This window comes from Bison bison, unplaced genomic scaffold, assembly GCF_000754665.1.
Source record: "Bison bison bison isolate TAMUID 2011002044 unplaced genomic scaffold, Bison_UMD1.0 scf7180017864469, whole genome shotgun sequence".
In the NCBI taxonomy this organism is placed as follows: Eukaryota; Metazoa; Chordata; class Mammalia; order Artiodactyla; family Bovidae; genus Bison; species Bison bison.
In genome coordinates, this window is record NW_011495030.1 from 8,546,468 (window position 1) to 8,571,633 (window position 25,166).

At 39.5% G+C, this 25,166-nt stretch overlaps 1 protein-coding gene across 2 annotated transcripts in view; it reads left to right on the forward strand.

Annotated features, from left to right (window-relative positions):
• The first annotated feature begins 464 nt into the window (after window positions 1–464).
• Window positions 465–25,166, forward strand: part of JAK2 (Janus kinase 2) — a 118,537-nt gene continuing 93,835 nt past the window's right edge. The window contains exons 1-2 of one of the 2 annotated variants that reach the window (XM_010860722.1): window positions 465–554; window positions 918–997. The gene's annotated coding sequence lies outside the window, so the exon portion shown is untranslated. Of the gene's footprint in view, window positions 613–917; window positions 998–25,166 lie in introns of both variants that reach the window. The other variant, XM_010860721.1, reaches the window with a different exon arrangement.

Below are 25,166 nucleotides of genomic sequence, written 5' to 3' on the forward strand. Positions count from 1 at the left end.
GCAGTCCGGGGGTGCGCGCCAGGCGCCGGCCCTGCACCTAGGCGGTCTCTGCAGTGAACAAGACGCCAGACCCGAGGCCAACTGGGAGGCTGAGTCGGACGTAAATAGGACGTCCCAGCCAGTGTCGCCTGCGGCGCTGAGAAGACGGTGTGACTCCGGAGAGGGTGGAGACGACGACTGTGACGGGCTTCCCGGTTCCCCAAAGTGGGAGTGGTGTGGGTTGCAGGAAGGAGAGAGGAAGAGGAGCCGAAGCGGGCCGCAGCGGCCGACGCTAACGGCCTTCCTGAGCGCTGACAGGCTGGGCCCGCGTCCTGCTCGCTCCACAGTGCGCGCCGCCGCCTCGGGCCCTCGGCCCCTGGGTCCGGACTTGGTGGCAGAGCGTCGGGGCGGAGGGCTTCTGTTGCAGCGCAGGGAAAGGCCAGATCTTCGCCGCCGAGGGATGTGAGTGAGAGCCGAACCCGCACGGGAGGGCCCCCGAGGTCTCAGCCTGGCGGACACTCGGACCTTTGCCTGCTCCAGGGGCTTCGCAGACTGTGGCCAGCCGGAGGCACCGGGTAAGAGCAGTCCCCTCGGGCTTGGGGGCGCGTCGTCGTCACCACATCCGTGCGGCGGGTGAGTGTTATTGCTGCCTGGGCTCCAGGTGGAGGGCACCAGTTGTCTCTCTCGTCCTTTCCACCCCGATCTCCCCTTCCCCCCGCTAGTGTCGGTAAACTCGGCAAGAAAATCCTCCTTTTTAGAAGGAAACCTCGGACGGAGTGTCTTTCTGTTGATATTTGCATCCTTATGTGCCTGATACTCCTCCTCCCCTTTACTTATCTCTCTTTAAAATTTTCTAGACATCTGAACAGCCTAGAAAAGAGCATCTATTTCCCCTGGATTTCTGCGGTAGTAACTGCCGCTTTTTTTTTTTCTTTTAGGTTTCAGAAGCAGGCAAGGCAACAAGATGTGATCTGTTTCTCTTCTGCAGAAGAGGCCCTTCCATCCCCTTTCCCCGAAGGTGGGTAAGCGATCCTGACTGCAGTCCTTTTTCTCTGCAGTAAAGCCGAGGGTGTCTTGAGGTGTGAGTCCGTGCGTAGGAAGGTTGGAAGCGTGTGTCGACAGGCAGGGCTCATTGTTGCTTACTTCTTTGAAAATGGCAGTGCTGAACTTGGAATGAACTTGGAGGGTAGTTCTGGGCTTTATTGTTATTCTTTAAGAAACAGTCGTTATTTGTTTCTCTGCTGACCGTACATTGTTTTTCTTTGCAGAGAAAACGTCATCCAATATCCTTTCTCCTCAAGCAACCAAAGATTCTTAATCTTTGAGGGAGGAACATTTTCAAGTAATAAGAGATACTTATTGAGAGGACACGTTAGCTGCTCTTGCTGGGGTTTCTGCTACCGCATAGAATGCTTCCTGGGCAGTTTTATCTGCTTAAGTTTACTTTGTCGGTTGAATTTACCCATTTTGCTTTCCGGTGGTTATTAATCTGTCCGGAGGAACTCTCTTTTCTCTGAATGAAAGGACAGAGGCAGCTGAGTATGTCATAGAGGGGAGGAGAAATGTGGAGGAGGAAACTGCAAGTGGGAATAAGTGATGACGATTGGTTTTGGTTTCATAATAGTTTTGTTGGGCTACTGCAGGTATTCTGATATAACACCCAACGGATATTAAGATGAATAATCAACCTTTTTCCTCCCTTTCCCTTCCCCCTTTACCACTTGGGTATGAGAATCCCTTGCTCCTGTGTGCGCGTATCTTTTAATATGTAACATATCTGCAAACTGGATGTGTCCAGCATTTGCCTTAACATGTATTTACCTGTACAGGAAAACTACAGTACTTGCTGACTAGATAAGCATACAATACTTGTTTCTTTCTCTGAGTGTCCTACGTTTGGAGTATTTAGCGTGTTTTAGGAACCCATTAAAGAAGAGTTTGCTTCATTTGCTGGTTTTTCCTAGTGATTTGAGACACGTGTCTCAGGTATAGGAAGGGAACATGGTTTTCTTCTCTACTTCAACTGGCTGTTGCTGAAAGATGAGATGCTTTTTAGACCAAATAGGGAAGGACCTTGACTTTGGGGTCAGATCTGGGTTTGAATTCTGGTGTTCCTGCCTTTTAATAGTGTTATTTAAAATCTCTTTGAGCCTCACTTTCTTATAAGATTGTTGTGGAGTTTGAATAAAATTACGCATGCAAAGTAGTACATTGCTTGGCTACTGTGAAAGTCATGGCTTTTCTCTTGACTGGGTAGGCATAGAAAGGATGTTAGAGAAGGGCAGGATGACTGCATAAGGTGATCTGCCAGTGACCAGTGTTTCTTCCTTTTTAGTCTAAGGAGAAAAAGGACTTTTATATCTTGAACTGGTTAAGTGGTCTTAGCGCCTTCTTATGGGGAGGTTTGACCCTTATCATCTCTCCTCACCCCCCTGCCCCCTGCATTTGTCCTGCCCCTACCTGCTGTTGTGCTGCCCTCTTGTGGTTAACCACGTTAATAAGAATTTTCTTTTGCTCTGCTCCCATTTTTTTTTCTTCTTTCTTTTCTTTTTAGGCCCCTTCCCTTTGCTCCCAGTTTCTCAAACTGTGCTGGGGTGCCCCAGGGTGCCATTGAACTCAGGCTTGAACTGATAATTTGAGGTAGTTCACAGTTTCAACATTAGATTGACACATTCCTTTCTACAATGTCATGTTTTTGCAAAGCTGTACTTTTAAAGGTTGCTCTGATAAAAAGCAACTACTGTATGAAACAGAATACTGGAATGTGATGTTGTCAAGTTTGATTCCAAGTTTGAGAATTTATACAGTGTCCAACAAACACTAAATTATAAGGACATTAACACTTACGTGGTTTGAAACCACCCCCACTTAAGTATTTCTTTTGGTCTGGGGGTGCTATTAAAAACATTACTAAGTCTAAGGATTCCCTAAATGGAGAAAGTTTGGAAGCCTTTGCCTTAGTTTTTGGTTGGCTTTCTGATAAAAAAAAATTTAATGGAAAAACTGCATTTTTAAATGTTGGTCACTAATTGATTCCCTTTCCCACCGAAGTTATTGGTACAATTATTGATACAAAGTTAGTACCAGCTGATCACGGCTTCGTATGTTTACTCTCCTATTTAATATCTTCATAGCTACTATCTAGTTCCTTTATTTCACACTGATCCTATTGCTTGTCATTCTGATTATTTTCTAGTTTCTCCAGTACTGGTTTTCTATTAGTATTTTTGACCATCTCCTTAAACTTAACTTTGCCCCAAATGAAAATCATCTTCTTATACCCCTTTGTAATTTCCTTCTCTCTGTTGGCCATATAAGCTTTAAATTAGACATAATCTTTAAACTGCCTCTTTCGTTTATCTCACGTACTAATCCATTCACCATGTCCTATTCATATTTCTTTTGTCATCCATACCTTTGCTTCTCCCACTTTTACTACCTAAATCCCAGGACTCATCCTCAGCCTAGAATATTGTAACTCATATCAACCCCTTTGAATCCAGCATCTCTTCCTTCTATAAATACCACTCTGATACTCCTTTTTATGGCACTCTCTTGCTCCCAAATCCTCAGTGGCCTCCCACATTCCACCTATTAAGTTGAGCTTCTTTTTCCTGGCTTTCAAAATATTATGTCATCAGTCCCTGCCCCGTTTATTCAGTTTTGTCTAAGGACCTTCAGCAAGCATCCTCTGCTCTAGTATTGCAAGCTGTGTCTCATACTTCCTAATAACAGCTAAGCTTATTCTGTTTTTTAACTTTCACACGTTTTCCATCCTTCTTCCAGTAAGTCCAGTTCTGCACCCTACTGCACGAGTCACTAGGTGTGGAATAACTCAGCAGAGCCTCAGTCTCCTCATCTGAAAACTGAGAATTGTACTTTTTCTGTAAGCTTGTAGTGAGAATTAAGAGAGTTGATACATGAAAAACCCTCAGGAATAGGGCCCGGCACATTAAGGACTCCCAGACATAAAGTAAACTCCTTTAACAATAAACTATTGTCATAATTATACAATGCTCTGAATATAATAAGCTATTATTATTACAACAGTTTATTACCACTGCTGCTAAGTTAAAAGTTCCACTTCATTTGTGAAATTGTTTCTCACTAACTATTGCTTTTTTCCTCTCTTACAGTTCTATAGTTCTTTTAGTCTTAGCATATCATCACATAGTTTAATTATATATCATATTTTGGTTGTTTGATAATTATTTCTCTGTTAGCCACATCTTTTCAAGTTGATTGTGTATGCATTGAGAAACAGAATTTAGATTAAACTCACACACATACAAACCCACAATGCTGAGTACATGTGGAACATTCAAGAAATGCTGTGTATTAAAAAGGAATTTTAGGCCATTACCAGACAAATATTTATTCATATCTACAACGTAAAGGTACTTTGCTATAGATCCACAAAAGGTGCAGAAAAATGTAAAGCAGGTTCTTTTCCTTGAGGACTTATAATGTAATAGGGGAGATAGGAAAATAATAAAAGTTATATATCTCAGATACCATATAAAGTTGAAGTGAGCAGACAAAGATCCAGAGAAGAGGTAGAATCAAAACTGGGCAGAACTTGATTTTACAAAAGAGGAAGGAACTTGTATAGGAAGTAAAGGCAAAATAAGCAGGACAGGATCAGAGAACAGTACATAACAAGTTGACTGAAATGAAGGTTTCTGTCAGAGAGTAGAAAGAAATCAGGTGAAAATGTTTGGGATTAGATGGATGGATGTCTTTAAGTGCAGGGTTAGAAGAGTATATTTTGATTCATAGGTAATAGACAAGCTTTAAAGGTTCACAATGAGAAAAAACTTGCTTAAAAAAAGTATTTTAAGAAAATCACAGTGGCACCAGAGCTGGGTAGAGTATGAGGTGGAAAGAGAAGTCATAGACCTAGGAAAATCACCTAGGCCTGAGGAAATGAGGATTTGAATTTAGTAAAAATAAGCCTGGAGAGATGTCACACAAGACTTTGTTCTGGACTGGATAAGAAAGGAAGATGTAGTGGGGGGAAGGAGAGGAGTAATTAGAGATGACTGAAGTTTTGATCCACAGTAATAAGAAATTAGAGTGTCGAAACTCTTAAGCTATATGAGAACATGTGCATTAGGAAACCTAGAGAGGTTTAAAAATATGGCCAAAGTTACTCATTTAGTTGGTGACAAAAAAAAGAACAAGGGTTTAATTAATGACTGTACTGACAGAAATAGGTATGAACTATTAGCTAGTTGAAGGGGTACAGACATCTGGGCTTGTAGTTTGGATTTGTTGAGTTTGAGGTGACAGTGAGATAAGCAAGTACAGACATATCACCAGACTGTGGGACAATGTGAATAGAACCTAGTAAAGAAATTTAAGGCTGAAATTATTGTGCTTAGAGAGAAAAGCAGGGGATCTGAGATTGAGCCTTGGGAACTGCACATAATTGGAGAGTGAGTGAAAGAAGAGGAATTGGCAAAGGTGACAAGGACAGGGCAGGTAATTTGAGAGGCAAGTGAGTGGGAAGGTTAAGGTGTGAGTGTTTATCAAGTTGATCATGGTTGATCACTGCCAAAAAGTGAGAAGAATCAGAATTGAAAAAGGTCTGATAAATGTTTACTGGTGTTTTTCCTAATATAAAACCTAGAAAAGCAGAAGAAAGAAGAAAATTGCTTATGGTTTTCCCATACATAACTAACCACTGCTATTATTTTGTTCTCTCTAGTATAACAACCTTTGGATTTGATTTTTGGTTGATTGACGGAGACTTTTTTTCAAAGCTGTCCATCCCTGGGACTAATGATGAGAATTTTAGACATAATAAAGACCAGAAGGTAGTTTTTGAAAGAGTGTTTGTCATTTATCTGTGTCCTCTCATATTGTACTACATAGGCGCCCATATTTCTTATGGGCATTAGCCCTGCATTTGTGTTATGTGAATGAGTGGACATTAAGTGGTTAGCGTTAAGGCATTTAGTGGTCTGTCAGGGTAGACAGATGACTGTTGGTGCAGTTGTATTGGTAAGATCTGGATAAAATGATAAGGGTATTAATTGCTAAAAGGAAAGAGAAATTCTTATAGATAACTTGGAATACTGAAGGTAGCAAATTTTAGGAGTATTCAGATTAGGAGAATTGGAAAGGGTAAAAGTGTTATCTGTTTTTGAAACCTGTATGATGTAGCTACTCTGGAGGTGACTGAAGTAGAGATAGTCCACGGGCTATTTGTTTTGCTTGAATGCATATTTTTATCTTCCCAAGAACATTTTTCTGCCTTCTTTGTTGATATCAGTCCTCGAGAATAGGGCATTCATTATTGATTACTAAATTATTTTAGTTTAATAAATTCTGATTATGCAGTATAATTCCATTAGGTAATATTTTTATAATATAAAAGGTAGTATAATGTGAGAAAGTATACTGTTTTGGAAATCGGGATCAAAGACTGAGTGCTGTTAATATGCTGTGTGACTTTGAGCAAATCACATAATCTATGAGTCAATGAGGGAGTTTTTAAAAAATTTAAGAGATAAATGGCTTAAATGTTTGTAACAGAAAAACAGCAGCCTTTTGCCTTTACCCGCTTCTCCCCCCATCTCTTATTTATGTTTGTCAGGAAACCACTTATAAGTCTTATAAGAGTGTCTTCTGGTACTTACCTCTATTTTCTAAATAACACAACCTACCATCAATAGACCCTCTCCTCCAATTCTGTATCTGTGTCTGTACTCTGCCCTTTCCCCCCCTTTACAATGTATATGCTATTCAGTGTCCCATCTAAGGTTTCTATTTGGGTAGAAGAACCCATCCCCTTTTACCTTCAAGGACTTTACCATTGTGTTTCTTTCTCTTTTTCTTGCATTCTCCATTTTTTCATCTACTGGATCATTTCCATTAGTATGTATTTTTGTTGCTATTGCTATGACAAACCCATCTGAAAACTTAGTGAAATAAAATAGCTGGTTTATTAGACTCAGATGTTTTGAGTCAGTACTTAAGATCAGGCACATCAGGCATGGTTTGTTTCTACTCTTCAGTGTCTAGGACATCAGTTGGGAAGAGCTGCTGGCGGGGATAATGGGAAGGCAGAGGACTAGAATCATCTGGAGATTTCATCACTCACATGACTGGAAGCTGACACTGGCTGTTTGACTTGAGATCTCATCTCAGGCTCTTCACTGGAGCACGTTATCAATACATGTGGCTTGGACGTCCTTAAAACATCGGGGACTCAGGATACTTGGCTTTCTTACATGACGAGTCAGGGTTTAAGAGTGAGTGTTTCAGTGAACATGGCGAAGGTAGGGTGAGGAATAGACTCTGTTAATCATGTTACTGAACTGGGTTCATTTGCCTGATGTGCAGCAAGACACATGCTGAGATGGAAAGTTTGCAGCAGAGAAAATGTTTACTCACAGGGCACAGCTAAGTGAGAAAACTAGAGAACAAATCTCAAATTTGTCTCCCTAAAGGTGAAGGTTTTGAGATATTTAAGGGATAAAGGAGCAAGGTGGTCTGAGGCATGGGGAAGGGTGATTGGATGCAGGAAAAAGGTATAGTGATTGAAGTTCTCCAAGGAACTGAACTACATGCTTCTTCATGGGGTGCATGTTCAGAAATTGGTGGCATTAGCATGATCTGAGGGTGGAGTTTTTGGCCTTCTGACATCAAAAGGTGATCCATTGAATACTCAGGTAGGCCTAGTTGAATAAGATTGGTGGTCTCAGCTGGTTTGAGCTGGTCAAGATCTAGCTCTGAGTTCCTGAAAAACAACTTAAGCAACCATTATTATAGTGATTCATACATCAAAGGTGTTATCTATGAAAAAGCTATTTGGGAGTTTAGAGATATATTGCTTGGCTAGTGACTGTTAGCTATATGGAGTCTTAAAAAAATTCACTTAGTTATTTTTGACTGTGCTGGGTCTTTGTTGCTTTATTCAGGCTTTCTCTAGTTTCCTTGAGTGGGCTACTCTCCAGCTGCAGTGTACGGGCTTCTCATTGCAGTGGCTTCTCTTGTTGCAGAGCATGGGCTCTACTGCACATAGGCTTCAGTAATTGTGGAATGTGGGCTCAGTAGTTGTGGCTTATGGGCTTGGAGCATGGGCTCAGAAGCTGTGATGCACAGGCTTAGCTGCCCCACCGCATGTGGAATTTTCCCAAATGAGGGATCGAACCAGTGCCCCTTACACAGAAAGGCGGATTCTTAACCACTGGACCACCAGGGAAGTCCTGGAGTTTATTTTTGTATATGGTATTATGATGTTTCTAATTTCATCATTTTACATGTAGCTGTCCAGTTTTCCCAGACCACTTATTGAGGAAACTGTCTTTTCTCCATTGTGTATTCTTGCCGCCTTTGTCATAGATTAGGTGACAGTAAGTGTGTGTCACCTGGTAGATGTTTTGTCAGTGTCCATTTTATGCTGTGCACTGCATATATTCCTGGAGAAGGAAATGGTAACCCACTCCAGTATTCTTGCCTGGAAAATCGCATGGACAGAGGAGCCTGGCAGGCTACAGTCCATGGGGTCACAAAGAGTTGGACACGACTGAGCGACTAAACCACTGCATATATTATTAAGGATAAGTCAGTGGACGTCATCTTTAATATCATGGTATTCTCTTGCCTGAGTATACTAAGGATCCAGATGTAAAGAGAAGTATAACGTGGCAGTGAAATAAAGGCATATACTCATTGAAGAGATTGTTTCTTAGGAACAGTTACAGTAACTTTAAAGTAATTTTTAGATTTTGTTATGCCTTTTAAGAGTTTCCTTTTTTAAAAAAAAATTTTTTTTTCAAGCATGCTTCATTGTGGTCAGTTTTTATAAATGTTCCATATGTGCTCGAAAAATATATTTTAGGTGGAAAGTTGTAACATATTTGTCTTTTTTCTTGTGGATTGTTTGTCTTTTATCAGTTTATGGAGCTCTTTGTGTATTAGAGATATTCTTTGATGAATATGGTCCCCTTTCTCTAGAGAAATAAAAAATTTAATATAATGGATCTTTTTCTTTATTGTGGAGGTAGAAAACTTAAATGACTAAAGTGTCATTAATGAATATAAAGGGGCTTGTTATGGAATATAGTAGGGAGAAGTGGAGATTATGGGGAACTGCCTGTCCTGCCTAAGGCATTGAAATTGAAGTGAGAATAAGAAAACTACTTTATTAGTCAAGGAAAACAGGGACTCAGACACTCAATTTGTGTGACTTTTGTAAAATGGATTTTGAGTTTTCCATTTTGTGTAAGAAAGTTTTTCCATTCCAAGTAAAAGTTCTCTCAAAGATTCTTCCAGTATTTTTATTGTTTTGTTTTTTGCATTAAAAAATTTAATTCATATATAATTTATTATTTATTTATTTTTGGTTGCACTGGATTTCCATTGCTATGCATGGACTTTCTCTAGTTTCAGTGAACAGGGAAATCCCATGGACAGAGAAGCCTGGCAGGTTATTGTCACAGGGTCACAAAGAGTTGGACACAACTTAGTGACTAAACAGCAGCAATATAGTTATAGCATATTTTCTCCAGTTGTACTGTCAGTTATGCCAGTACTTTTTATAAAACTAAATATCCTTTTCTATTGCATAACAATGTCATCAGATTACACTATATACTTAGATTTATTTCTGGATGCTCTTTGGTTCACTGATCTGTCTAGTGTATACCAGTACTATTTTGGCTAGAATTGTTTTATATGTTCTTTTCCATTATGGTTTATCAACTGTATTCAGTATAATTCCCTGTGCTATACATTGGGACCTTGTTTTTTATCCATTCTAAATGTAATATTTTACATCTACCATCCCCAAACTCTTAGTCCATCACTCTCTCTTCACTCCTCTCCGTTGGCAACCACACATCTGTTCTGTATATCTGTTAGTCTGTTTGGTAGTTGGTTCACTTGAGCCATATTTTAGATTCAACATGTGATACCATATGCTATTGATATTTGTCTTTCTCTTTCTGGCTTATTTCACTTAGCACGATAATCTCTAGTTTTATCCGTGTTAGTGCAAACGGCATTATTTAGTTCTTTTTTATGGCTGAGTAGTATTCCATTGAATATATGTACTGCATCTTCTTTATCCATTCATCTTTTGATGGACATTTAGGTTTCCATGTTTTGGCTGTTGTGAACAGTGCTGCTATGAATACAGGGGTGCATGTACTTTTTAAAAATAAATGTGGAACATTTAATCATGTTTTAATTATTTAGTTATTTTTGACTGTTCTGGGTCTTTGTTGCGGTGTGCAGGCTTTCTCTAGTTGCAGTGAGCAGTGGCTACTCTCTAGTTGTGGTGCACAAGCTTCTCCTTGCAGTGGCTTCTCTCGTTGTGGAGCATGGACTGTGAAGTGCTCACGCTTCAGGAGTTGTGGCTTGTGGGCCCTAAAGAGAGGGCTTGGTAATTGTGGCACATAGACTCAGTTGCTCCACAGCATTTGGGATCCTCCTGGACTAGGAATTGAAGCAGGGTCCCCTGCTTTGCTAGGCAGACTTGTGACCACTGGATCATCATAGAGGCCTCTGCATTTATTTTTTTGAATTATAGTTTTGTCCAGGTATAATGCCAGGAATGGAATTTCTGGGTTATATGAGAATACTGTTTTTAGTTTTCTGAGGAACTGTCACACTGTTTTTCATCATGGCTGTTCCAGCTTACTTTCCCACCAACAGTGTAGGAGGATTCCCTTTTCTCCAGCTCCTCTCCAGCATTTGTTATTTGTGACTTAGCAGCAGCAGCAGCAGACTTTTTAATGATGGCCATTCTGACTGGTGTGAGATGGTACCTTATTGTAGTTTTGATTTGCATTTCTGTAATAATTAGTGATGTTGAGCATCTTTCCATGTGCCTACTGGCCATCTGTGGGACATACACATTTTTATATGGTGGGATTCTTGTTACTGTTAAGATACTGTTAAGATACTGTTCCTGTTCATTAATCCAGAGAAAGGGTTATTTTATACTATTACAGCATTTATAAGTGTATTTCAAATAAAGAGTCTATAAATGCACAAGTAAAGAAATATCAGTAAATAGTCAGTGACTTTTTGTGTATCATCTTGGTTTAATGTGTCAACTTCATGGGCTTCCCTGGTGACTCAGTGGTAGAGAACCCACCTGCCAATGCAGGAGATGAGGGTTTGATCCCTGGTCCTGGAAGATCTCCTGGAGAAGAGGATGGCAATCCACTTAAGTATTCTTGCCTGGGAAATCCCATGAATAGAGTTCCCCAAAGAATCAGCCATTACTTAGTGACTGAATGACAACGTCAGTTTCACAAACACTTGCAAGTTTTGGATAATGTAAGTATATAGCAGTTCCCCTCTCTCAACCAAATTACTTTGGTTTTAAAGCATTAAAACCCCTTCTGTTTACAAAATTTAGCCTGAGACTTTAGACTAAACGTGCCACTACATGTGGAGATCCTTACTCTTGATCAGTGATGCTTTTAAGGAAAAATTTTGATTAAAAGGGGAAAATGTGAAATAAAATAGAAACCTCAGCTAAAATTGGGACAGGCCTGTATGGGGAACTCTCAGGCCCTGCCATGCATCTACCCAGGTAAACTGAAAATTGTATGCTTCCATTATTGACATGAAGGGAGTTTCCCGAGTAGTGCAGTTGGTAAAGAATCCACCTTCCAAGTGAAGGAGATGCAAGAGACACGGGCTTGATTCCTGGGTTTGGAAGATCCTCTGGAGAAGGAAATGACAACCCACTCCAGTATTCTTGCCTGGAAAATTCTATGGACAGAGAAGCTTGGCAAGCTATAGTCCATGAGGTCACTAAGAGCTGGACATGATTAAGCATGCACACATGCTATTATTTATACCATTATAACTCCAAAGACATAACCTATTTTAATGTAACCAATGTCCTTAAACTAGCTTTCATTTACCAAAATTTAATCCTGTTGAATAGATCATGTGAACTTGAAAAGCATTTTGGGTTATGTTCTATGATATTTCTTTAATTAATGTAAGTGGTTATTTGTTTTTAAGCAAATTAAATAGAACTCTTTTACAAACAAATTTTAGCAATACCATCTGAAGGTAGAAAAGAAAACAAAACCCACATGTCTACAACACCTATATACACACATGAGCACTCAGATAGATGCAAACAGGAACTGTTTGATTTAAAATTTTAGCCATATGCTGATACAAACCCACAAGAATAATAGATTCAGAATGTATTTGTGTCCTGTAAGGGTCTTTTTAGAGCTGTTTTTGGAGTCAGTTTATTTCTTAGAAGCTTCTGCATGCCAATCAAAAAATGCTTTTTATTGTCTCACAAGAGGTTTGGAATCCTCTTTTTAGGTGGACTTATTTAAAACAAATGTTTCCCCTTTGAACGGGAAGGGTCGCTTACCTAACAAAAGGAAACAGAAAGCAAGTTTTCTCCTAGAGGTTTGGAGTGTATGTCTGCTACCAGAAATCTAGGGCAGCTGTTATTTAACACTTTTCTTCTAAATATTTATCTGCTCAAGTTAACTTCGAAACAGTAATTAGGATTATAGCATTTGAATCTTCAGAGGGTCCAATTTTAAAGGGGTAGGTTTTTGCAGAGGAAGAAAGAGTCATGGAGGTGGGGCCTGAGCACAAAATGGCTGCTGGGATGCAGTCTGAGACAAATGGGTGATCAGGGAAGATACACACGATGGCTCCTGAGACAAAGAAGTTGGGGGAGGGTGAGGTGCAGGAAGCTTCAGAAGCCATTTTGTTCTTTTCTATTTTTTGTTGTTGTTGTTTCATCCAATTTAGAAATGTTATCTTACAAAATGGAAATTTTAGAGTTTTGTGTACATTTGAATTTGTTTTGTTTAATTATAGAATTGTAGTCCTCCACTTTAATCTTAAGCAGACCAAGTTTGGGGAGATTGAAAATTCCCCATACAGCTCATTGTAATTCTGATTACTTATAGTTTGTTCAGGTCACTTCCTTAAAAGTGCACATGCTGGGGTCCATGGTTTTTAAACATTAAACTGTCCAGAGTCCTGAAAGGCGGGCTCTGCTTAGAGCATTTAGACGACCAGAATCTGCCCCTCTCCAAAACCCTGCACTACTGCACACTGTAGAAAGCAACTGAGTACTCTCCAAAGTCAGAGCCTCAAACCTGAAAGGACCAAGCCTTTCCAGATACTGAGTTAAGTCAGAAAGCTCAAAATGCAAAAAGAGCAGAGCTTGGAACCTGAGAGGACACTTACTTACCAAACTTCGATGCGTGAAACAGGGCTCTCAAAGCTGATGCACTGGGACAACCCAGAGGGATCGGATGGGGAGGGAGGTGGGATGGGGGGTTTGGGATAGGGGGACACATGTATACCAGTGGCTGATTCATGTCAATGTATGACAAAAACCACCACAGTGTTGTAAAGTAGTTAGCCTCCAATTAAAAAAAAAAAAAAAACTGGCAGTAGCTCATGGAAGTGATGAGCAAAAGGGGCTTGGTGTTGGTACCTTGCTTGATTCCAGGATTCATTGTCTCAGGGTTCACCTGCTTTGGGTCCCACTTCTGACACCAAAAATGTCAGCTTTAATTATATAATTGCCATTTATTTTACCAGCAAAGTTGGTTTATTTGGAAAGAGCCAAAGGAATTGCAGTTTTTGAAATGCAAGCTATGGTGAACCATGGGCAAATTTAGATAACAAAGAAGGGGAACTTACTTTTATAAGGTAAAAGGGGAACTTTTTAGAGGGACTCTGTTAACCAAAGAGTCTGTTGGCAGAAGCTGGAAATTCAGAGTATGGCAGATTCTCATTGGTGGGCATCTGTAGCCTGATTGGCTGGGCTGTCATGGAGCAGAGAGAATTTTTCTTCCCGCTGGTTAGTAAAGTAGAGGCACCTTTCTGTCAGAAATGTAGGCATGTCTTTTCCTGCTTGGAGCAATGGATGATGCATGGTAGTGCCTAAGAGCTCCCTCTATAGGCTGTTCCTACTCCAAATTTAGCTGAGATTTCTTTAGTTAATTACACACTTAATGTAATAGTCTTTGCCCCTTCATGGATCACAGCTTTGTCCTGGCAAAGGGGTTTGCTTAGCTCAGTGAAGCTATGAGCCATGCCATGCAGAGCTGCCCAAGGTGGGCAGGTCATAGTGAAGAGTTCTGACAAAACATGTGCCTCCTCCCACTGGAGGAGGGAACAGCAAACCACTCCAGTATTCTTGCTGTGAGAACCTCGTGAACAGTGTGAAAAGGCAAAAGAAGACCTGACACCGGAAGATGAGCCTCCCAGGTCGGAAGGTGTTCAATATGCTACTGGAGAAGAGTGGAGGACAATTACGATAGCTACAAAAAAAAAAAAAAATGAAATTGAAAGAGGAGAGTGAAAAGATTGGCTTAAAGCTCAACATTCAGAAAACTAAGACCATGGCATCCAGTCCCATCACTTCATGGGAAGTAGATGGGGAAACAGTGGAAACAGTGTCAGACATTATTTTTCTGGGCTCCAAAATCACTGCAGATGGTGACTGCAGCCATGAAATTAAAAGATGCTTACTCCTTGGAAGGAAAGTTATGACCAACCTAGATAACATATTCAAAAGCAGAGACATTACTTTGCCAACAGAGGTCCGTCTAGTCAAGGTTATGGTTTTTCCTGTGATCATGTATGGATGTGAGAGTTGGACTCTGAAGGTAGCTGAGTGCCGAAGAATTGATGCTTTTGAACTGTGGTATTGGAGAAGACTCTTGAGACTCCCTTGGACTGCAAGGAGATCCAACCAGTCCATTCTGAAGGAGATCAGCCCTGGGTGTTCATTGGAAGGATTGATGCTGAAGCTGAAACTCCAATACTTTGGCCACCTCATGGGAAGAGTTGACTCATTGGAAAAGACTCTGATGCTGGGAGGGTTTGGGGGCAGGAGGAGAAGGGGACCACAGAGGATGAGATGGCTGGATGGCATCACTGACTCAATGGACAAGAGTTTGAGTGAACTCTGGGAGTTGGTGATGGACAGGGAGCCCTGGCATGCTGCAGTTCATGGGGTCGCAGAGTCGGACACAACTGAGTGACTGAACTGAACTGACAAAAAAAATGAAGTGACCGGGCCAAAGCAGAAATGACACTCAGTTGTGGATGTGTCTGGTGGTGAGAGTAAAGTGAGATGCTATAAAGAACAATATTACATAGGACCTGGAAGCTTAGGTCCATGAATCAAGGTAAATTAGATGTGATCAAGCAGGAGATGGCAAGAGTGAACATCAACCTCTTAGGAATCAGTGAACTAAAATGGATGGGAATGGGCGAATTTAATTCAGCTAGCCATTATATCTACTACTATGGGCAAGAATTCCTTAGAAGAAATGGAGTATCCCTTATAGTGAACAAAGGAGTCCAAAATGCCGTATTTGGATGCAGTCTCAAAAATGACAGAATGATCTTGGTTCATTTCCAAGACAAACCATTCAACATCACAGTAATCCAAGTTTGTGTTCTAACCATCAGTGCCAGAAAAGCTGAAATTGAACAGTTTTGTGAAGACCTACAACATCTTCTAGAACTAATGCCAAAAAAGATGTCCTTTTCATCATAGGGGACTGGAATGCAAAAGTCAAGAGATACCTGGAGTAACAGGCAAGTTTGGCCTAGGGGTACAAAATGAAGCAGGGCAAAGGCTAACAGAGTTTTTCCAAGAGAATGCACTGGTCATAGCAAATGCCCTCTTCCAACAACATAAGAGAAGACTACATATGGACTTTACCAAATGGTCAATACTGAAATCCGATTGATTATATTCTTTTTAACTGAAGATGAAGCACCACTATACATTCAGCAAAAACAAGACCTGGAGCTGACTATGGGTCAGATCATGAGCTCCTTACTGTAAAATTCAGGCTTAAAATTGAAGAAAGTAGGGAAAACCACTAGGCCATTCAGGTATGACCTAAGTCAAATCCTTATAATTATACAGTAGAGTTGATGAACAGATTCAAGGGATTAGACCTGGTAGACAGAGTACCTTATAGACAAGGTTCGTAACATTGTACAGGAGGCAGTGACCAAAACCATCCTGAAGAAAAAGAAATGCAAGAAGGCAAAGTGGTTGTCTGAGGAGGCCTTACAGATAACCTGAGGAAAGAAGAGAAATGAAAGGCACAGGTGAAAGGGAAAGATATACCCAACTGGATGTAGAGTTCCAGAGAACAGCAAGGAGAGATAAGAAAGCCTTCTTAAGTGAACAGTGCAAAAAAGTAGAGGATAACAATAGAATGGGACAGACTAGAGATCTCTTCAAGAAAATTGGAGCTATCATAGGACTATTTCATGCAAGGTTGGTCATAATAAAGGACAGAAACGGTAAGGACCTAATGAAGCAGAAGAGATTAAGAAGACATGGCAAGAATACATAGAAGAGCTGTACAAAAAGGTCATTATGGCCTGGATAACCACTACGGTGTGGCCACTCACCTAGAGCCAGACAGCCTGGAGTGTGAGGTCAAGTGGGCCTTAGGTAGCATTACTGCAAACAAGGCTAGTGGAGGTGACGGAATTCCAGCTGAGCTATTTAAAATCCTAAAAGATGGTGCTGTTAAAGTGTCAGCAAATTTGGAAAACTCAGCAGTGGCCACAGGACTGGAAAAGGTCAGTTTCCTTCCAGTCCCAGTGAAAGGCAATGCCAAAGAATGTTCACACTGCTGTACAGATATGCTCATTTTACACGCTAGTAAGGTTATGCTCAAAATCCTTCAAGCTAGGCTTCAGCAGTATGTGAACTGAGAACTTCTAGGTGTACAAGCTGGGTTTAGAAAAGACAGAGAAACAAGTGATCAAATGCCAACATTCGTTGGATCATGGAGAAAGCCAGGAAAATCCAGAAAAACAACTACTTTGCTTCATTGACTACACTTGAGGCTTTGACTGTGTGGATCACAACAAACTCTGAAAAATTCTTAAAGAGATGGAAATACAAGACCCCTGTACCTGTCTCCTGATAAATCTGTCTGTGGGTCAAAAGCAACATTTAGAACTGGACATGGAACAGCTGATAGGTTCAGAATTGGAAAAGGCGTATGACAAGGCTGTATATTATCACCTTGCTTATACTTCTATGCAGAGTACGTTATGTGAAATGTCAGGCTGGATGTGTCACAAGCTGGAATTAATATTGCTGGGAGAAATACCAACAATCCCAGATATGCAGATAATTCCACTTTAATGGCAGAAAGTGAAGAGGAACTAAAGAGCCTCTTGATGAGGGTGAAAGAGGAGAGTGAAAAAGCTGGCTTAAGACTCAACATTCAAAAAACTAAGATCATGGCATCCAGTCCCATAACTTCACAGCAAATAGAAGGGCAAAAAGTGACAGATTTTATTTTCTTAGATTCCAAAATCACTGCAGATGGTGACTGCAGCCATGAAATTTGAAGTCACTCTTTGGAAGGGAAGCTATGACAAACTTATTAAAAAGCAGAGACATTATTTTTCTGACAAAGGCTTGTATAGTCGAAGCTATGGTTTTTCCAGTAGTCATGTACGGATGTGAGAGTTGGACCATAAAGAAGGCTGAGCTCCAAAGAACTGATGCTTTCAAATTGCTGGAGAAGAGCTCTAGAGAGTCCCTTGGACAACAAGGAGATCAGTCAATCATAAGGGAAATCAGCTATGAATAATCATTGGAATGACTGATGCTGAAGCTCCAATACTTTGGCCACCTAATGAGAAAAGAGGACTTATTGAAAAGACCCTGATGCTAGGAAGGATTGAAGGCAGTTGAAGAAGGGGATGGTAGAGGGTGAGATGGTTAGATAGCATCACAGACTCTGTACAGAATCTAAGCAAACTCTGGGGCCTGGCGTGCTTTAGTTCATGAGGTTGCAAAGAGTCCAATGTGACTTAGCAACAACAAATGTCTTTTTTGGCTAGAAGAATTTCAGGGTTTTTATTCAACTCGTTTTTTAGCTGGCTGCATACACCTTTTGTTCAGTTTACTGTGATATAAGAGCAGTGGCTTTTCAGACACACTGGGTCATTCCACAGTAAGAAAGATACTGTATGTTATGGCCCAACACAGCTACACATACAAAACTATGTAAGTAACTGTAGTAAAAATTTAATAAACTGAAACACAGTTTTAAGTGTTATTTTAAGTAGAAATCTTGCATGTACTCTATTTTCTACCTTGTGAAACTAGTTTTTTCTATTTATATATAGATAATAAATGTTTATTTACCTATCTACAAAGTATAAAGCTGTAGGTTTATATTATCCATTTATCTATGTAAACTATAGATAACCTGTGTACTTTTCAAATAAATGTTAGTCATAACTCACTAATATTCCATGACTACAGTTTGAAAAAGTTACATTAAAATTATAGAAGTTACAGCAAATCCTTCCACAGTTAGGAGATGGTGCTCATGGGTGCTTCACTGCTTCTCACTTTTCAGAGAGGGCGCCTACATTCTTTCAGCGCCAATGTACACATTTATGTAGAGTTAGTTTATACTTATTACTCTGTGTTCTGACATTTTCTGTCTGGTTCACTCTTGTCTTAGCTCTTCTTCCAGCGTTTTAAACTGTGATCTTTACCTTCCAGTGAAAACTAGGAAGCTGGCAATTGTGAACTCTCATATATTAACAAACATTGTGTTAATATATGATATTACATTCTGTAGTAGTTTAGATTAGCAAAGTTATAAATTTCAAAAATTTTAGAAGTATATTCTTTCTTATAATACTTTTTTTTTCATTGTGGCCTAAAACATATTTATTAATAGGCCCAAGTATCCTTTGCCTCTGAAAAAATTACAAAGTCAAAACTAAACAGACTATTTTTAGCAATCGGTATCTCAGTATACCATCCTATCTGGAAATGATTTAGATATTCAATATATATCCATTATTTAGTTTACATTGGTATAAACTATTGTCTTATTTAAATTTATTTAAAACATTTGTTTGTGATAATGATGCTTGCATTAGATGTGAAATAATTAACAATCAACTTAAGGTATTTTTCTTGAGTTTTGAAGACATGCTTGTTTTTATTAAAGCAATAAACTTAAGCAAGCTTTTATTATCAGAGATTATCACAGATCATATAAACATGAAAAACATTTGGATTATCTTCTATGTGTATGAGACTATACTTGGTTTGAGGCTTCTCAGGTGACACTAGTGGTAAAGAACCCGCCTGCCAGTGCAGGTTAGGTGTAACAGACACGGGTTTGATCCCTGGGTTGGGAAGATCCCTGAAGGAGGGCATGGCAGCCCACTCTAGTATTCTTGCCTGGAGAGTCCCATGGTCAGAGGAGCCTGGTAGACTGCTGTCCATGGAGTTGCACAGTTGGACATGACTGAAGTGACTTAGCATGCACACATATGCTTGGTTTACATAAATGCTTACTTTTCTCTAAGTCAACTGCATAGAGCTCTTTACCAATTAATTTTAGCGATACCGTCTGGAGGTGGAAAAATAAAAATCTATAATGTACATACATAGATAAAATATGCAGACAGACACAGAGATCTTGGAGCTCTATTCCAGAACTTTGGCCGTGAATCAAGTACAATACAAAACTCACTAATTTATACATAATTGTGTCTTTTGTGGAACAAGTTAAAGATACATACCTTTAAAGCTTTTTGTTAATGTTTATGAAGAATAAAGATTGGTGTTTGTCTTTAACAAGTAACCTTAAGAAGGCTGTGTTCTACAGTTTGGGCACGAGAACGCTTTTAGCAGTTTATATTTTTAAAAAAGTCTCTTTCTATCTTTAGTATCAGGTGAGCCTGGGCATTTTTTTATACACCTTCTTGGATGTTTACATTCAAAGATACAGTAAAGTTTACATCTTTAAGGGACAGAGAAAGAATGCAGGTTTTCTCTTGGCAGTTTTGGAGTACATTTGCCTGTTACCAGAACTTTAGGGCAATTACTATTTATAGGGCATGATATGACCTCAGTCCAATTCACTGTAGGGGAGAAAGCCTCTAATTTCATTCCTGTCATGCCTTGAATATTGGCCTGTAGCTGAGTCATTACCTGATTATTTGCAGGAGGTCCTAGGACAGGTTCTGGCCATCTCTTTGAGGGGTAGTGTTTAGTGCAGGGCCCCCTACATCCAGATGGTCTTCTGGTGGATAGAAGGGATCTTCTGTCAGGGATAGAGAGCTGGGGACAAGAGGTGTGTAAGAGGGAGGAGAAAGGGGGTTTATGTCAGATTTGATTTTTAATTTTGTTCTGAGTTTAATTTCTGTTATCTTGTTAAAGGAATACCTAAGGGTAATCATTATATTTCTTCATATCCACTTTTAACTTTGGTCTTCCCATATGTACCAAATACAGTTGTTTAAGATGAAAAAATCAGAAGGTTTTCCAGTTTGAAGGATCCACTGTCTGAGCATTGAGGAGTAGGATCTTCTTAATAGTGACTTAAACCATAAATAAGCATTTTTATGACTTAACTATGGATGCAAGAGGTGTTCTCAAAGAGAGTATAAAGAATAAGCTCTCACAGTATCCAAAAAGATATCACAAAGATAGTCTAAGAAAGGAAAGTCCTTTGTTGCATAGGTGGTAAGAATTGTGTGCTGAAAACTGTGTTTCTGATTTTCCCAAGAATATAAGACACCTTTGATTACAGATCTGCTAATCTGTGACAGTAGGCTGGTGTTACTGGAATGGGACTTTCCCAGCACTAATAAAACAACAGAGGTTGAGATGACAGAGTCCCCTATGGACTGGGACCCCTTGTGACTAATTACCCTGAGGGCTTACACTGCTGGACAGATTGCTGCTTGTGACTTCATGTCTCAGCACCCCAGTCTATTTGACTGGTCACTAAGTATACCCTGACAAGTGTACTTTTTAGATGGTAGTGATCAGAGAGAATAGTTTCGTTGGACACAAAGCCAAGCTCTCAGGATGTAGAACAAGGTGAAATGAAAGTCCTCATACTCGTCTGATGAGAACTGAACTCACTAGTCTGTGAAAGCTGGTTCAAACAGCATGCTTATGGGGCTTATTTATGCCTGTGTTCTACCCTGTGGATTTTCCTCCTTAGTACAAATGATACAACAGAGCCAAAAAAAAAAATGGTGCCCATCTCTGGGAGGAAAAGGAACAATAAAAGCCAGGAGTGCTCAAATTAAATTTACAGTAGTTGCTACACCAAAGAAACTTGTTACACAAATAGTTTCTTTTGTTAGTGTAAATTTAGAAAGAGAAAAAGGGCTGTCATCACTTTTGCTTTCACTGGACCCCTATAGCCGAAGATCCAGAAGGCTGACAGTAAGAATCCTTCCCTGCTGCCAGCTCTTGTCAGAGGTTCTAGGATTTCTCAGCAGCAGCAGTCCTGGGAACAGGCAGTTTTCCAGCAAAGAAGATCCTGCTGATTATACCAAAACTGTTGAGGAAGGTAAATTTCCGCTCTTTGTCACTTGGTTCTTTTGGCTGGCCTACTAATCAAATTGACTCAAGACAGATTAACAGAAGAAAAACAAATTTCATTTCATACGGAAGTCCCATAGATATAAGACCTAAGAAGTGACCAAATCAGGCTGTTGATATACCCTTTTAAAAAAGGAAACATTTGTGAAGTTTTGATACAACAAAGGGCTTTGGACTTGGGGTAGCAAATTAATGAAGTAACAAAGTTTATATAGCTTTCTCAACCTTGAATTCCCTGTTTCTGGTGATAAGGATTCCATCTAGCCTCCCAGTATAGGGACTATACCTTCACATGGGAGATTTATTTCACACTTTCAAGAAACATAGGTGGGTCAGAATGGCATATTTTGAGGTGGCATATTTTGCCCTCAATCCTGTTATAGGTAAGGAGAAATCAAATAGCCCTCTTTTCTTATGCTTACTAATGTTTCAGGTTCACATATTTCTTGAGTTTTTTTTTTTTTTTCCCCACTTAAAAACACCTGGCAGTATCTACTACCATTTACCAATAATTTATCAATTTTGGTGCTTACTACTGTATCTTAAGTACTTTCTATCAGAATTCTCTTATTAAAATGTATCTTTTAATAGTTCTTTTAGTCAGAATATATGTATAGTTTATCTTCATATAGCTTTGAACAGTCTGAGAATACCTTTTTTCACTCTTGAAAAATAGTTTTCTTGATTGTTTTCCAGGCCTCTTAACTGTCTTTTCAGTATTTTTTGTCTTTATCATGCTGCTTTCTGTTTGCATGTCTTAGTATTACCTTCCAGTTTACTACTCTCTACATCTGTTTCTGAGTAGTCATTGTATGACATATTCTGCTGAAATTATTTTCTTTTATAGCTGTTTGTTCTTTTCATGAATGTTAATCTTGCCTTTGTTTCTTTGATCATGACTAATAATTATTGTAAAGTTTCTATCAGACCATATCATTCCTTTCTTTGGTCTCAGGCACTGGTATTTATAGAATTCCCTGTTACTGTAACTTGCAGCCAGGGTGAGAACCATTGTTTTAAATTACTTAAAGATGATGTACAGTGATTGTATCATTATTTTAAAGATGAAGGAAGTCAAAGAAGAATCAAGGTGAACAATGTGATAAGACTAGACAAGGGAGAGGAATTGGGACTAGTAATTCTTAAAGTAGATTATAAATTAAATATTTAAGCATCTATATTCAATGAAAACTTTATAAAGGTATCTTCCATAAGTTCTTACAAGGCTTTTTTTTTTTTTTTTCTTGCAGATTAATTCAAACTGGGTTTGTGTAGTTAAGATTGATCAAATATTTTAGATCTACAAATGGTGGTAGTACTGAATACCTTAAAAATATCCTATTTGGGATTTTTGATTATTTATTTATTTTGGGTTGTGTTAGGTCTTCATTGCTGCCTGTGGGCTTTCTCTATGGAGAGTGGGGCTACTCTCTAGTTGCAGATGTGGGCTTCTCATTGTGGAGCAGAGGCTCTAGGCACATGGGCTTCAGTACTTGAAGCCCTCTAGCTCAGTAGTCGTAGCCTGTGGGCTCTTGAGCAAGGGGCTTGGTATTTGTGTGCTTGGTTGCTCTGTGGCATTTTTCCAGATCCGGAATTAAACTGCATTCCCAGGTGGATTCTTAACCGCTGGGGCACCAGGGAAGCCCAGCAGCTATCCTTTTTCATTTTTGCTCTTCATCTTTAAGAGTAGCCGTGCCACCGTGATTTTCTTATTACTCTCATAATTTTTTTTCCCATAGATGTTTCATTTATATTGGTTTAAAAAGTCAGGTCACACAGAAGCATTAATAATGTAGGACAATCCAGTTACAATGAAAACCTCTGTGCTTTCCAACTTTAATCCTTTTCTCCAGAGGGAGACGGTTTTAACTCTGTTAACTTCTGGTAGTTCAGTCTCTGTTTTACCTATACCACTATGTTCCTCCTGTTTTCTTCAGATTACAGGTTTCACTATTTTATTTCTTATATTGGCTATCATTGTAACCTACAGTAATATATTTGTGACTTTATTTCTTGTTCCAGCAACCATTGGCATTATTTATTGATTTCTCAATTTCTAAGGTTAGTGCTTCTTTCCCAAGCTTTAGTTTAGCTTCCCTCCATGCTTTCACCTCTCAGCCTCTGGTATTTTATGTTAAGACTAACATTTATGTTCTGTTCAGTAACCATAGTTAACACAACAATATTTATATTATACTGAGGATTGTTTATTATAGAGCCTGCTGCTGCTGCTGCTAAGTCGCTTCAGTCGTGTCCGACTCTGTGCGACCCCATAGATGGTAGCCCGCCAGGCTTCCCTGTCCCTGGGATTCTCCAGGCAAGAATACTGGAGTGGGTTGCCATTTCCTTCTCCAATGCATGAAAGTGAAAAGTAAAAAGTGAAAGTGAAGTTGCTCAGTCGTGTCCGACTGTTAGCAACCCCATGGACTGCAGCCCACCAGGCTCCTCCATCCATGGGATTTTCCAGGCAAGAGTACTGGAGTGGGGTGCCATTGCCTTCTCCAATTATAGAGCCTAGGAGTATGCTATAATTTCATCTCCTTTCTTATAACGTTTTCTCCCACTAGAATTGCCTTTTTTTCTTTTCACTGTTTTCCTTTATCATGTCCACTCTGGGTGTTTTGTTTGTTTTGAACTAATCATAACAAGTGGTCTAACACTTTTTTTCTGAAATCTTCCTTCTAGAGCTCCTCTGCTCCTATCTGCTCTTAGTGTGCCTCAGGCCTGACATTGAACTTTCATCATAACTTAACTTTATTACTTTCCAGGATTAGATCTATTTTCTGAACCTGATATCATCCTCTTTTTGGATTTACTCTTCTGGTGTGGTTTATTACATCTTAAGAAAATACCTTTTTCAATGCTGCTTTTGAGGTAAACTTTGAATTTTTGAATGTTTGGGAATGCCTGTATTCTTCTGGGTAATAGTTCTAAGTTGAAAACCATGCTTGAGATTAGAGAACTCAAAATAATGAAGTCAAATGAAAAGAAAAAGCCATCCTTAACCCTTCAGATGGAGAAGGCAGTGGCACCCCACTCTAGTACTCTTGCCTGGAAAATCCCATGGACGGAGGAGCCTGGAAGGCTGCAGTCCATGGGGTCACTGAGGGTCAGACACGACTGAGCGACTTCACTTTCACTTTTTACTTTCATGCATTGGAGGAGGAAATGGCAACCCATTCCAGTGTTCTTGCCTGGAGAATCCCGGGGATGGGGGAGCCTGGTGGGCTGCCATCTATGGGGTCGCACAGAGTCGGACATGACTGAAATGACTTAGCAGCAGCAGCAGCAGCAGCAACCCTTCAGATTCTTTACTTCTTAATTACTAAATTCAGCAGATTTTTTTCCTTCTGTTTCTTATTTAACCTCTTCATGATGTTTGATAATTCTTCTCATAGATAATTCTTCTCTTCTGTTTTTTTTTTCTAAAGGGAACCATATTTTTATTAAAATAAACACATAGAAAAATGCACTAATCAATTTTTATACAGTTAATTCTAGTTTTCTTCTATTTCTGGCCATTTATTTTCAAGATCTTTGCTACATTCTTCTTTATGCCCTCCATCCATGACGTTTCTGGATAATGTTAAATGTTGTGACCTCAAGGATTTGATCTATCATCTTCTCTTCCTACCTCATACCTTATATCTGGACGTCATATATGTCTATGGCTATAGCTACCTTTATGTATACTGACTGTGAAATCTGTCCCAAAAGCACATTATGTTTCCCTTAGCCTGCATAAATCCAGCTGCCTTTAGGATATCTCAGTCTGTATATATCATAGGTAACT